Source organism: Pinus tabuliformis, chromosome 5_1 (assembly GCF_031772625.1).
Source record: "Pinus tabuliformis cultivar Carrire ecotype Pingquan chromosome 5_1, CPIR1, whole genome shotgun sequence".
In the NCBI taxonomy this organism is placed as follows: domain Eukaryota; kingdom Viridiplantae; phylum Streptophyta; class Pinopsida; order Pinales; family Pinaceae; genus Pinus; species Pinus tabuliformis.
The window spans coordinates 363,771,686-363,782,848 of NC_142305.1; positions in this window are offsets into that span (position 1 = coordinate 363,771,686).

Sequence of the window (11,163 nt, forward strand, 5' to 3'; positions counted from 1 at the left end):
TATAGGAAGCGAACGAAAAGAACAGCAGGAAGAGAAATCCCTTGAGATGTTGGCAAGGGAAACAACAGTTGTGCTTGCTGCATTAAGCACACCTACAAAACAAAAAGGAAAAAGAAAGAGGCAAACTTCCATGTACTTTAAAGCCGGAAGAAGCACAAGGGTTAAAGTGGGCATACCCCATCCACCGCCAAAGGAACCAATTGTCATTGAGGACACAACCACTAAAAAGAAGGAAGAGTCTCCTTCCAAGATATCTATCACCTATGAAAGAGGAAGCCCAAAAACCTCCACCTGGAAAGAGAGAATTACGATGATGGACTCAAAGGCAGTTCTACAAGAAGCTGAAACATATCTACGGGAAACTCTAGCCAAGTTAAAAGAGACTGAGAAATTGGAGGAGAAGGCAGCCAAACAATCACAAGGAGAAGACAAGACCAAGGAGATACTGGAACCAAGCCCTCAGCCTAGTTTGGGCTCATATTACAACTTGTTAGAAAGTGGGAAGATCATCCCACAGAAGTTTGTTGTACCACTTTTCTTTGCATTGGAACAAGAATGGGTTAGGACTCACACTTGGATGAGAATTGCCAAATCCAAGGGAGTTGCAGACATAGGCCACCTGGAAGAATAGCTAAAAGAATCAAGAAGAGAGTTGGCCATGGTGAGGCACATAGAAAGCAGTAAAAGAACCCAATTACAGGAGGAGAATGAGCTGCTGAAAAAGTAGTTGCAGCTATAGGAAGGTCATAAGGAAGATAGGACATCCATTTTGCGAGGGGAGCAGCAACAAGAAGGACCTCCAGTAGACAAGGAAACAACCGAGAAATAGCAGAGAGAGGAAAAGCTACAAGCTAATGTTGAGATGCTGACAAAACTGCTGCAAGAAAAGGAGTCTTAGGCAGCAGAAGAAATATAGGGTTTAAAACAATAGTTGCAAGAAAAAGAAGCCCAAATGGCCTGCATGACCAACTGGGCAGTAGAAGCCTTACACTGTAGGCAACCTACTAAGTCCTATGCATTATATCCTAAATATCAATGGTTGCAATTTCAAATTAACACATTGGCCCAAAGGGGCATCATTCCATTCCAAACTTACAATCAGTTTATGTATTTTTGTGACAATAGCTTAGCTAAAGATAAGGCCAAGTTAGCAGAATTCTATTTACACAACTTGGCACTTCCAAACATGAATCGATGGGACCCAAATGTTGCATTGGGGGATGTGCAACTCATGGCTATGGCTTCTTGGTTAAGCCATGAGGAAAAGAGGGCAGTAGAAATTCGGAAGGTTATGGACAGGGAGCTAAGTGATCCACTCATGATCAGGCAGAATCAGAAGATCCCTTAGCTCTAGTATATGCACATCAACACCTTGCCAACAACCCTCAAGTTCTCCCAGACTACATTGAAAGGCAATCTCAGGCCATTGCTCACTTTGAAGACATGGAAAGACTATTTGGTGATAATTGCATTCATGCTTGCACAAGGAGATGGAACACATTGCCCCATAGTCTAAAAATAAGAGAGTACCACTCCCCAACCAGAATGAGGGAGGCTTTGGCAAGAGTGCCACTTTATAAAGAGTCAATGAAAAATCTGAAAGCCAAATGGATTGGCCTAATGTTTAGTCCTCCATTACTTTTGGTACTACTGGAAGGGGTCAAAAAAGAAGAAGAACACAAGCAATGGGAGGAAGTAGAGAGAAAGGCAGGGTTTCATGACCGAGAAGAGGATATCACCTCAGAAGCCTGGAATGTCAGAGAGGTAGTCAAAGCAATCAAAGATGATGAACTGGATTAGTTGCTTAGAGGATGAGCAACACATTAAGCGAGGGGGTGATGATGAACCCCAAAAATGGGTAACTTTATGGGCTCATTTTGCCTATTATTCTCGATTAATCCACCATTATTCATAGTTTTATACATGATTTTGAATATATTTATGTTAATTGAATTAATGGGAATAGTCACTTGACCACAAAGTCTAATACGTGCTTATTGCAGATTTTTGGACATTTTTTGGACCAAGGTCAGGCAATTATGAGCAAATTGGTAGCCAAATACGAAGCAACAAGGCTGAGGATTTATAGGAGGGGTGTCTCCTACAATAAATGACCCCTTCCTCAAGTTCTCCATCATCATCTCGGAGTTCAACAGCCCACCAAAGATGATTTCAAGGGGCAGTCGAGCAGGTCTAGTGAAGTGGCTGATTAACTGTAATTTTGGGCAACCAAGCTCCTAAAGTTAAGGAGGACTATTGGAAGTCCTCGTGGTGCATAAGTAGGAAGGCTTCAAGCCTTGGTAGTTTAGATATTGAATAGTTTGTTTTCACACTTTAGTGTAGCTCTACATTTTAGCTCATTTTCGAGCTCTTGCTGTAAACATTTTTGTGATATGACTATTATTTTGGATTAATGAAGATGAATCTTGCTTTGCACTAGCTCTGAGCTTTCTCAGGAGGCTGTAGCTCTTGGGGTTGGGCCCAACCCAACTGCCAATAGCTCCTTTGTGTACTTTTATGTGTTTTCTTGCATTCATAGAATAATCTCCGTTATTTAGGTTAAAATCTTGCTTTGTTACTTAGGTTGTTTTTGATGATTAAGATAGTTTTTCGTGCTTCAGATTGATTTGACAGTTTGGTAACAAAAAAGGTCTACAAAAAGGCCAACAAGCAGTCCTTGATCTCATCTCTCCCTCCTTGGGACCATGAGCTGAGACCAAGGCATACTTGCTGCCACAAAAACACTGTTTTTGCCTTGCAATGCAATTGCTAGTGTTAGATTTTAAGTTGCAAAAGTTGATATCAATTGTGTTTTCATGTTTATATCTGTTCCTATTTAGTTTGCATAGCTATCTTGCATGATTTCCTGTCTATAAACTTTTGTTCATCATGTTTCTGGTTTTTAGGTCAAAATAGATAGATCTCTGGTTTTTTTAGTCTTTGTTCAATAAATTTTGGATAATAGTGTGCAAAGCACCTATGATACATTCCTACCTATCCTTCCTCCATCATACAACCTATTCCAGCCCCTAATTCTAGATTTCTTCCCTTCATTTCCCACACTTTCCCAACTTGCCCTAATTTCTACATTTTTGTGCAACATTGCGCTCTCCATCCTTGAACAAATCCAACCATATTCATCACTCCTTAGCTTCATTTACCAGGTCCTAGACCCCTTAGCATCCTTATCCATCCTTCATTTCTACTTTCCCATCGTTTTTCCACCATCAATCCTCTAAAAACCACTTTCGGTCTGTTCCTGTAGAACTTCCTGTAGAACCCTTGCAGACTTCTTGTAGAAGTTCACGTGAGTAGTTTTTCGAGATATGATCACTGTGGAACTCTGTATAAGGGTGCTAGGGACCCCTTAGGTCGTCTTTTCACCTTCCCAACCTCCTGCAAGTGCCCACTCCATTTCCTTTCACCAATAAACCTCTGCACAATAAAAAATAGTAAAGCACATGCATAATAATTCTGCAAAATTACTCAAAAATACAAAAAGATGCTTTTTCCATATTTTCCTTTAGAAGTAGCTTAGTAACATGCATTTTACCTTTCCAAGAGTCAGTGGCATCCGTTTTAGCAGCTTTCATCTCTTTTCCTGCACCAGTAGGGTCAGTCGGTCAAACTAGGGTTTGCTAGGGTTTACATTTCGTTTCAGCTTTCAGCGTCTTTCTACAAGTAGACTAGCCTCTCTTGAGTTAGCTTTCATCCATCATAGTTAAAAGCTTCTTCTAAGAGCTCATAGAAGTTGGCTTAAGCTCCTACCAAACTTGTGCCAGCTGATCAAGTGACAGCCTGTAGTAAGAGCTAGTACTTGTGCATATAGCACCATCGCTTCCAAGTTTGTTATGAACTACGGGTTGATAAAAGTAAAGAAGGGAGTCCAAGGAGTTGTAGCATCATTGCTGCTGTTAGCCTCCTGCTGCAACAGGTTAATCATCTTTCATGATCGACATTTTTACATGCCAAATATGTCGTAGTATGCATGCTGCAATGCTCCATATTTGCTACAGATGACCAGATAAGTATCCATGAAGGTGTGCCAGTTTTAATGCTACTGCTTTGTTCCAGTTTTGATAAGTAATCCATTTTGATCAGTTTTCAGTTAAGGGGAGGTCCAAACAGCTTAATCTTAGTCTCCCTAGGTTTCAATTTCCTGTTTTAGAATATAGAGAATAAACATCTTCCCAAACAGCTTAATCTTGGCAGATCTGTAAATAGATAGAGAAACAAGGGTGCTCAACAGCTTAATCTGAGCCCCTGGATGCAATAAGTGTAGTTGTAGATAGGAGGACAACAAGAAGAAAAGAACAAAAGGCTGGGTATGCTAGTTCAAGTGCACCCAAACCAAAAAGAAGAGAAAATGCTAGGTGAATAGGCCGGGTAGGTAGCTTTGTGGTTGCAGAATCATGGCTTGTGATCCATTTCATATTGTCAAGTGTTATATCTATCATATCACAAGTTGAAGGTGATTTTTCAGTTGGAGGACTTCAAGAAATGCATGTCTAACTTCCCCTTCTTCCTCTTTCCCCCAAATCACTCACTAACTTCCCTAAAAGAGGTCAAGATCTGCTTGGTACCTCTTAGTTTCATCATTCTCCATATCATTTACCTTGGTGAAGATCTGCTTCACTCAAAGTAATGTCCATACTGTTGTATTTTCCCCCTTAATAGCCTAAGATCTGCATACTTAGCGCTCTCTGATCATTTGTCATGTTAACTATTAACTCTACTATGTAGCTCCCTATCTATTTCCCCTTCCCCTACTAAAACTATGTTAATAACTCCCCTATATACTTATCCCCTCCCCCTGGTTGAAAAATAACCATAAGTACATTTGGGAATTGCTAAGTTTACCTGAAACTGAGCAAGAGCCCTCACTTCCCCCCTCAAACCATCTTCCAAATGCATTAGGACCCCTTCCTATGCATAAAAACCCTCCATTATCCATGTTTTAACCTTTTTTTTCAAGGCTCAAAACCCTCTCGCCATGCTTCGGAGCCCTTCCGATGCATTAACAACCTTCCTCCGATTTCATTTTACCTTTCTTCAAAGGCAAAAAACCCTTCCGGTGCTTTATAGCCCCCTTCTATACATATAAACCCTCCTCCGATGGATTTTGCCCCCCCCCCGATGCGATATCGCTATCGGAGGCTTCCTCCATTATATTTTCCCATATATCCCACATATACTCTTTTTTATCGCAACTCCCTTTTTTTTTGTTTTATCGTTTAAACTCAAGTTTTTTATAAAACTTAAGTTATAACGTAAAAACCTGCATTTTTCAACAATATCGCATCGCAGCCGTCCATCGCCCCCGCTTAGATCAACGGCCCAGATCTTGTCGGTGATTGCAATAATATAAAATCCTGCCCCATGTCCCCGCCGATAGCGAAATGTCGATTTAATCGCGGCTGCCCATTCGGGCCCTCAGATCAACGGTCTCTATTAAGTCGCGGCACCATATATAGCATTGCTTATTCTGGAGCCGAAGTATTAATAAAATGCAACATATAAAATTATCGGGTCCGAAAGGAGGCCTTTGTACAGCGAAATGGGAAAGCTCCGATATTCCGGAGCCGAAAAGTTATAAAGGGCAGTTTTAAGGGATTTCGGGTCCGCATATTGATTTTGTTAAAATCCGCCGATATGAAATCGTCGACGGACCGGACCCGATCTCCATAAAGAAAGGGCATATAAGCATTTCGGGTCCGCGGCATTTCGGAGGTTTTATGTATTGGGACCAATGGTCCGCCTCGATGCGATTTAGCGCCAGCCATCGGATCGGGTCCCCAGATCAATGGCCCTGATTTAATCGCAGCACTCCCCATGTATCGCTCCGACTGGCGGAGCCGAAATAACAATAAAGCATGGTATATTAGCATTTCGGGTCTGCAAACCAAATTCTTGTAAGTCCACCAATATGACATCGCCGATGGGCCGGACGCGATTCCAAATAAAAGGAAGGGCCTATAGCATATCGAGTCCCCGCATTTCGGCGACGGTTTATGTGCCACCACCTGGTCCGCCCCGATGCAATATAGCGATATGATCTGGGCCGTTGGATCGACCCGCGCCTGATCCAACGGCCACAATTTAAAGAAATGAATAGTGTTGCGGCAGAGCCAAAAATTCATCAATTTTGCAGTTTTTAAGGCTTTTCCGCCTGTTTAATGAAATAGGCCTTTTTCAAAGATTTAATCATGCGGTGCCCGCGCCCGCCCAATTACAAAGGAACGATGCTTTCCTCAGCCATTTTCAAATCGCTCCAGGCCCAAAATACTTCTAAATGCAGGGTTTTCACATCGGCGGTCCTCCAATGATCCTCTAGTCATCCAGATTGCAATTTTTTACCATTTTTTGAGGCATTCGCTGATCGGCAAGGGCTGATAATGACTCCAAAGGCGGCAAAAGGCTGAGCAGCGGCCATAAATGGGTGATTGGATAGTTCAAAGGCATTCGGAGGTCAAGAAGGGACCATGTGCGTGTCAAAGAGTATCAGGGAAGCGGCGGAGTATGTCAATGAAGATCTTCCAAGGCAGATGAAGCAAAAGGGACCCCAGCAGATTCAGCAAGGCATCATTGAGCTGTAATGGCTCACCAACTCAAAGGTTTTTGCCATTTAAGGCAGCAAGACCACTTGAAGACACAGATAAAGGTTTTCAAAGCAGATATTGGCAAACACATGAACCCAGTTATGTTTTTGGAGCAGCGCTGCTTCCTTAAAAGCACAGTTATCACACAGAGGACAGCGCGTGGCTCAAGGCACTCTTTCAGTCCATTTTTTGAAGTTGCAGGACCATGCGTAGCCCTAAAGAGCCATTTTGATGAGGCTGCTCCCTCATGAACACCTGTTTTAGATATTTTTTGCATTTATTTCCAGCACAACTTGGCAATAGAAGCAGTTATTGCACAGATCTCTTTTGAATCTGTTTTGATAGATATTTTGAGATATTTTCTCCCTTGACACCTGTTCAAGGGATGTTTGTAAATATTTTCTATTTAAACAACCCTCTGTATTTATGTAAAGGGTTGGTTGGTTGATAACTTCCTTCTCTAGACTTGCATTGTATTTTCTGAGAGTCTCTATAATCAAAGATCACTGGAATGTTTGGGAGATGAACTGACTGTTGTGTTTTAATGTCTGAAGAGTGACTATGGAATCCTAACACTTCTACATAGCCCAATAAGTGTTTCTTATCTCTGTTTACAGTTTATATGTGTTTATGCCATCATTGTTTCACTATCTAAATAGCAGAAAGAAAGAATAGTTCAGAGCTCACTTAGTTGTATTTTGTTCTCAATTTCTGTGATTTATCTATGTTTTCCTCTGAATTAGTCCTAAATATGAATACTGATTTGCTCATATTTACACTAGTTCCTTCATATATGAATGTTGTTTAGGAATCCTTGATTGCTCCTATATAATGTTCATTCACCTTCCCTTTGTTAGCATAATGAGAGCTACTTAATTGCCTTTCATTCATTGACCTTCATTCCATCCTTATTCCAACTTTATATTGTTCTATGTGTAGCTATCCTGCTCTGTATTCCTCTTGTGACCAAGAAAAACGCAACAGCAAGCCTAATCCACGACTCCATGCCCAATGGTTTGAACTTCTCACACTATGCATCCCAACTCTGTTTGAAAGAATCCTCCATCCCACCAAAATCAAAACAAAACCCAAGAAAATCATAACTAGCCTAAAATCAACCCAAAACAAAGCTAAATCCTAAAGAGAGAGCCCTCTCTGATTGCAGGTAGGCTAGGACATGCAGTCCAAAGATTTGTTTGTGGTTACCTCGGCCGTATCCTTTAAGGAGCTTTAAGGACAACCTGAGTGATAACATAATGGCGACTCCGCTGGGGAACATCCTCAGATAATTTCACAAATCAAGGTGGAAAGCTCCATTGGGAAGGAACCAGACCTTCAAAAGTTTCTTTCTAACCCTTATATTCTTAGAAAAATCCCCAAAAAACAAGCCAGAAGCTGGATCCCAGGAAGAATTCACGTTATACAAGGTCAAATCTAGACCCAAATCCTACAGCTACCTTTGAAAATCTGAATTTGATCCAAAGAAACCTCAGGAAATTAGAGCTAAAGCAGGATTTTGTTGATTCTACTCCTGTGATAGTCCAGCCAAACTGTGGCCCAACCCCTGTCAAAGTTTTATTTCATTCAACCCCTAGTTCCCCTTGTTCTTCATCCACCTCTCAAAGCACTCCTTCCACACCTCCATTCACTGCACATACTACCACTACTACTCCTATTATCCTAGTTGTTCCTATTGTCCCTCTTATCCCTGTGAATATGGCTAACAGATATGCACCTTTGCAATTACCTACTAATCCTGGAGCTATGCCTCAGGATTACCAAACTAAAATCACATATTTTGATGGCACAAGTGGCTGCATAGCCCTTCAGCATACAAAGAAAATGCAGGATTACTTTGAAAGCTATGAGATTGACGATGATGCTGTGAGAATGAAGATTTTTGTCCAAAGCTTGTCAGGTGATGTCAGGACTTGGTTTAGAGCACTTCCAGCCAATTCCATAGCAGACCCAGAAGCCTTATACCAGTCTTTTATCAACAGATGGGAGACAAAGAAAGATCCCTTGCACATACTAGCTGAATACGATACAATCAAAAGAGGTCCACAAGAAACAGTCTTGGACTATTGTGCAAGGTTCAATAGCGTTTATAATGCTATCCCACAAAACTTAAGGCCCCCACCTGACCTTGCCTTATATAAATTCCTTGATGGATTCGACCCAGATATGGCCTACCAATTAAAAGAAAGAGCCCCTAATAGCCTTGCAGACATGCAAAACGTGGCTGTCACTGTGGAGGCAAATTTAATTGCCAAAAGAAACAGAGCTAGAACTGAGAGAAGAACCACCTTCAAGGAAGAGCCCTCAGCCTTAGATCAAAAGCTAGATGCTATTATCAATGGTATGCACAGGCTGGGAGACAGAGTAGAGAGTGTTGAGAGGAAATCATCATGGGACGGGAAGCAAGCTAACACTGTCAGGAACCTGAATTTCAGGAAAAATCAAAATCCAAACGCTGGTAGGTCTAGCCCAGACCATGATATAAGACCTCCTTTCCAAGAAAACTATACAGAAGCATCCACATCTAGTGATGCCATAGAAGACACTCACATGAACTTGGTGGATTTGAAGGGTGAGCAACAAATTTTCCTAACTCAAGAAGACCAAGATGACCATGAGATAAATCAATTTCAGACTAACTCTGGTGAGTCTTTTGACTTTAAACAAGGTTATGATTCAGCTATTTATGAATTCCACAAACAGTATAAGCTGAGGATAAGAACCATAGATGTGCCCGAAAAAGTTAAACCAAAGGAGAGAAAACAGCCCAACCAGATTAGAGGCAAGGCTATTATAACAGAAACAGCTGATATAACTGTCCCAAACCCACACCAAGTGACTGTAGAGGACATAGCAGACATACAACCTTCTATTGATCAGCCTCTGCCACCTTCTTCCTCGAAAGAGAACTTGAACAACACTCCTAAAAGCCTTCCCAAAATATAAATACCGCAAGGTATCACTCACCATAACACTGATAATCAAGAGGAAAACGCAAAAAATACACTTGAAAAGGGGAAATCTGCTATTGCCAACACAAAGACTCCATTGGAGAAAACATTCAACTTAGAAGCAGAAATAAGCAAACTTAAGATTTCCATCCCCTTATCTGAACTTGCAAAGCATGATGTGTATAGGCAACAAATCCAAAGATCACTGCAAATGCCAAAGAATAGGGATGATGTGAATGTTTTAGATGATACACCTGAGTTGCTTTTTGGTCCAGAAGTTGATGGCAAATCAGCACATGGAGCTGTTCTACCCTTTTATGTCAGTCTGCACATACATGATAAAGTTTTACATAATACAATGTTTGACTCAGGTGCCTCACACAACCTTATGCCCAAAGCTGTAATGGAGAAGCTAAACCTTGATGTCACAAGACCCTACAAAGATCTATTCTCCTTTGACTCAAGTCAGGTCAAATGTTTAGGCCTTATCAAAGACTTGTGTGTCTCCTTAGTCCAATACCCAAACAAGACAATCCTCATGGATGTGGTGGTTGCTGACATTCCACGAAAGTATGGCATGCTCTTGTCAAGATCTTGGGGGGAAAAACTCCAAGGATCTCTCCAATTAGACCTCTCCTATGCCACTATTTCAGTCTTTGGGCAACCAAAGAGACTGTATAGAGAAACACTGATGAAGTATGTGGTAAGTAGTGAGGAAAAGCCCCAGAATTTCCCTATCTATTCAATCCATTCTGATATGGATTCTTTTATTTTGTTTAATGATGAAACAAGTCCTCCAACTAATGAGAGGCCTTTGCCTTTAGAACAAGAAACATGCATCAATCAAGAATCGGTTGCCCATACCCAGGAAACTGTCAAAATAGTCAGTGCAACCAACATACAAGAAGAACCACATGAAGCACAAAACCTAGGTCTGCCTAATCCTAAAATGACTGAAACTCTTAATATTAACCACAAGCAAGAAATCACATGGCATTTAGAGTTTGATGGTTCTGTTAATAAGCTAGGAGCAGGGGTAGGGATATGGATTCACAATACACATAATAGCCATGCAGAGGGTCATGCTTACAGACTTAACTTCAGATGTACCAACAACATGGCAGAGTATGAAGCTCTCCTTTTAGGCCTTAAGCTGCTCAAAGCTTTAGGAGCTGCCAAAGTTTCCATTCTAGGTGACTCAGACCTAGTAATCCAACAAATGAAAGGCAACTTTGTTACCAATGATAGAAGGCTAAGAGCTTATAGGACTGCTGCCACTGCAATACTTGATACCTTCACTGAATCCAAACTTGCTAAGATTTCTAGAAACAATAACATGCATGCTCACAGCCTAGCTACTTTTGCTAGCACTTGCAAGCTTCCTTTTGAGCCCAATCACCACGTTACTGCTGAGATAAAGCACAGGCTTGCTATCCCTAACAATGTTAAGGATTGGCAAGTGTTTGAGGATGATGCTCAAATCAACAATTTTCTTACCTTACAGCATGAGTTTTCAGGCTTAAACATTGATATGGATGCCATGGATGATCCACTGCAAGCAATAAACCAAATCCAGCAAACTGTAATAGCTCAAA